The sequence below is a fragment of the Sapajus apella genome, unplaced genomic scaffold (assembly GCF_009761245.1).
Source record: "Sapajus apella isolate SASKATOON/1434 unplaced genomic scaffold, GSC_monkey_1.0 scaffold48, whole genome shotgun sequence".
NCBI lineage: Eukaryota > Metazoa > Chordata > Mammalia > Primates > Cebidae > Sapajus > Sapajus apella.
The window spans coordinates 6,978,413-6,982,490 of record NW_022436988.1 but is presented as its reverse complement, the minus strand read 5'-3'; the positions used below and the strand labels follow the sequence as shown (position 1 = coordinate 6,982,490).

The 4,078-nt window shown below is 49.0% G+C and overlaps 1 protein-coding gene across 16 annotated transcripts in view; it reads right to left on the bottom strand.

Moving 5' to 3' along the window:
* FBF1 (Fas binding factor 1) overlaps positions 1-2,768 on the bottom strand; it is a 32,622-nt gene extending 29,854 nt beyond the window's left edge. For 11 of the 16 annotated variants that reach the window (XM_032241631.1, XM_032241628.1, XM_032241627.1 and 8 more), the window contains exon 1: positions 992-1,363. The gene's annotated coding sequence lies outside the window, so the exon portion shown is untranslated. The other 5 variants (XM_032241624.1, XM_032241630.1, XM_032241638.1 and 2 more) reach the window with 2 other exon arrangements.
* Between the last annotated feature and the right edge of the window lie 1,310 nt (positions 2,769-4,078).

Sequence of the window (4,078 nt, the reverse complement as noted above, 5' to 3'; positions counted from 1 at the left end):
AAAAAAAAAAAAAAAAAAAAATACAAAAATTAGCTGGGTGCGGTGATGTGCACCTGTAATCCCAGCTACTCGGGAGGCTCAGGCATGAGAATTGTTTTGAACCCAGGAGGTGCAGGTTGCAGTGAGCCGATATCGTGGCACTGCACTCCAGCCTGGGCAACAGAAAGAGACTCTATCTTAAAAAAAAAAAGTGCTGTAAGGCTGAGCATGGTGTCTTATGCCTGTAATCCCAGCACTTTGGGAGGCCGAGGCAGGTGGATCATGAGGTCAAAAGATGGAGACCATCCTGGCCAGCATGGTGAAACTCCATCTTTACTAAAAATACAAAAATTAGCTGGACATTGTGGTGCACGCCTGTAGTTCCAGCTATCTGGGAAGCTAAGGCAGGAGAATCGCTTGAACCCGGGAGGCAGAGGTTGCAGTGCACCAAGATCGCGCCACTGCACTCCAGCTTGGCGGCAGAGCGAGACTCCGTCTGAAAAAAAAAAAAGTGCTCAGGGTAAGTTACCGGGCTTTCTGAGGCTTTGCGATTATTTGAACAAAGGGCAGTGGCCATCATCCCTTACCCTGAAAGCCGATATGGCAAGCGGCAAGTACTCATTTCAGAAAGGAGGTGGGTGCCTGGCTCCAAGACTGGAGCCCTTTCCCAGGCAACACCCATGACTACTTTCTAGGCAGCATTTAGCACAAAAGCAGGTGTGAGCTCTGGTTACTCTTTGCCATGATACTTTTTCTTTTTTAAAATTTGTTTTTAGAGACAGGGTCTCACTGTATTACCCAGGCTGGAATTGAACTCTGGGACTCAAGCATTCCTCCTGCATTGGTCTCCCAAAGTGCTGGGATTACAGGTGTGAGCCACCACGTCCAGCAACACGATTTTCACTGACGGTAGAAATATTTCCCTTTACATAGGCAGTAAATCTGACCCACGGAGAATAGTTTTCCTCAGAATTAGCTCTTACTCCCATTCCTCTGCTTTTCCAAAACCCACCTACAGGATGTCTTGGCAGAAATGAGTCAGAGGGGTCATCTTTATGTCCCAGGTGTTGGCCTGTCCTGTTATTGGAATGCAAAGGTTAACTGGGCTTACCTACAGAGCCCACCCCGAATCCTTGTGTTTTCTTTTTTTTTCTTTTTTTTTTTTTTGAGACGGAGTCCCGCTTTGTTGCCCAGGCTGGAGCGTGGTGGCGCGATCTCGGCTCACCACCACCTTTGCCTCCCGGGTTCAAGTGATGCTCCTGCCTCAGCGTCCCGAGTAGCTGGGACTACAGAGGCGCACCAGGTGTTTACAGATCCCGAGACCACCCCTAAGCAAATGCCCTCCCCGGCGTCACCCCTCCGTCCCGAAACTCCGCGCCCCTCAATGCGTCACCCTTCTGAGCGCTCGGCCTATCTGGCCCCCCAGAGCAGCCTGTAACGCTCCCAGCCCCGGAAGCCTCCCGTTACGCGCTGTGCCCCGGGAAGCGCGGACGCTGGGACCAGCGCCAGCCCCGGCTCCATTCAGATCGCCCAGGCCAGCCAGACTAGGCCTCCGGCTTCCGGCCGCTGCAGCCACCCCCAGCCATCCGGCCTCCCGCGAAAAGGCGGACCCGAGCCACCCTGGGAGTTGTAGTCGGCGGTCCGGTTACCCTCCCGCACCGAGGAGGCTGGGACACCGTGAGGAACTACAGCACCCAGGGAGCCCCGCGAGAACGTTCGCCGGGCCGGGCCTCCTGCCGGCGGCGAGCATGTTGCTAGGAGCTGCCCCAACGCCTCTCCCGGAAGAGGGCGCTAGGATCAAAGGCCCTCTTAGTGACGGCCGGCAACACTTCAAAGTTCCTCCTGCCCTCTTCTGATGGCTGACACGTGGCCAGCGCGGAGGCGTGAGAAATGTGTTGATATTGAAAGGGTGACAAGTGAATCCACAAATTCATCCGTGTTTATTCCACACCCCAAAAAGTGTCTGACCTTCCTGTTTAATAATCCAATCCAAGCTGTATAGCCAGAATGAAACCCAATGCTGTCACCCCACAAAAAGATACGTCACATTTTGTCTAGTATGTGCTAATTATGGATTTTATTAAGTGTTATTGAATTTCACAGAGGAAAGAACGGTTTGCAGTTTGGCTTACCCGCAGTGGTGGCAAGTCACCCGCTGGCCAACTGTGATCCATTCACAGCTCTGGCCAGATGCCCCTCGTCCTCCTACCCCTACGCCCACAGGACACCATCAAGCCAGGGCTGGGTAACAACACATACTATGCATCTTCTCAGGTATGAACCAAACTCACACAACAGCAAAGAGGGAAAAATGTAGCAAAGTAATGATCCGCTCCCAAGGGATACATTTAGTTGAATCCATAGCAATTGGAAATAAAAAGGCATTTATGAGGTGTAGTCAGCAGTCTGAATGTGGAAGGTGGAAATCACACATCTACTACATAAAATATAAGAAACATTCAAAACGTATTTTGATTCATAATTCTTAAAAAATCCCCAATTTTCCATGATCTTCCCAAGACAACCAATGACCCACTTAAAGGCAAAAACACCCTAGAATCTAGGAATGTGCACATATGCAACAGCTAACGTCTGGCAACTCCAACAATGTTCCTTATGTGTTTCTATGTTTACTATCATGGATCACAGGAATAGGTACTGGAAAATCTGTTAAGTGTGTACAGTTAAAAGCAAAACCCCATCATCAGTATTTTTTTTTTTTTAATTTTTTGAGACAGAGTCTCACTCTGTTGCCCAGGCTGGAGTGCAATGGCGTGATCTTGGCTCATGGCAACCTCTGCCTCCCAGGTTCAAGCAATTCTCCCGCCTCAGCCTCCTGAGTAGCTGGGACTACGGGTGCCCACCACCACACCCAGCTGATTTTTAAATTTTTAGTAGAGACGGGGTTTCACCAAGTTGGCCAGGATGGTCTAGATCTCTTGACCACGTGATCTGCCCGCGTTGGCCTCCCAAAGTGCTGGGATTACGGGCATGAGCCACCGCGCCCAACCCCCATTATCAGTATTTTAAAATAAAAAGTCATTTTAGTAAATTACGGCGTCACTTCTTCTACTCCTCCAAGAATGCAGTAGCAAATAAACAGCAGAAATGACTTCCCTGCATTATTTCATGAAAATGATCAAAAACATCACTCCTCCTCTCTCTAGCTGTAGTAGCAGCTACTGCTTGAAGGCAACCTATATATCCCAGGCATATCCTCTACACGTATAAAAGATGTGCAAATGTTACAGACCACCTACATCTAATTCACTTCCTTTCTAACAAGATGAAGAACTCAGAAAAGGGAGAGGAGGGATTTTAAGCCGAGCTGAAGTTGTCTAAATAATTATTGATTCACAGGGATCTCCAGGATTATGCATTTGGAGAGTTTTATTTCTCCACCCAAAGTCCTGCAGTGAAGAAAATCCAAGAATTAAGATGTAACATGTTGGCTGGGTGTGGTGGCTCACGCCTGTAATCCCAGCACTTTGTTTGGGGTGGGGGGGATTGCAGATCACCTGGCCAACATGGTGAAACCCCATCTGTGCTTAAAATACAAAAATTACTGGGCGTGATGGTGGGTGCCTGTAATGTCAGCTACTCAGGAGGTTGAGGTGGGAGAATTGCTTGAACCTGGGAGGTGAATGTTGCAGTGAGCCGAAATTGTGCCATTGCACTCCTGCCTGGGCAAAAGTGAGATTCCGTCTCAACAACAACAAAAGATGTAACATGTTGGCCCAGCGCGGTAGCTCACTCCTGTAATCCCAATCCTTTGGGAGGCCCAAGCGGGGAGGATCACCTGAGACCAGGAGTTCAAGACCAGCCCAAGGAAACATAGCCAGACCCTATCTCCAAACTATAAAAAAAATAAAAATTAGCCAGGTGTGGTGGTGCGCACCTGTAATCCCAGCTTCTCAGAGGCCGAGGCAGGAGGATCACTTGAGCCCAAGAGTTGGTGACCACAGTGTGCTACAATCACACCACTGCCCTGCAGCCTGGATAAGAGTGAGACCTTCATGGGGTGGAAAAAAAAGATCTAACATGTTAACTTTAGGAACTGTAAAATGCCTTCAGGTATATGTAATCTGAAATTACAAGT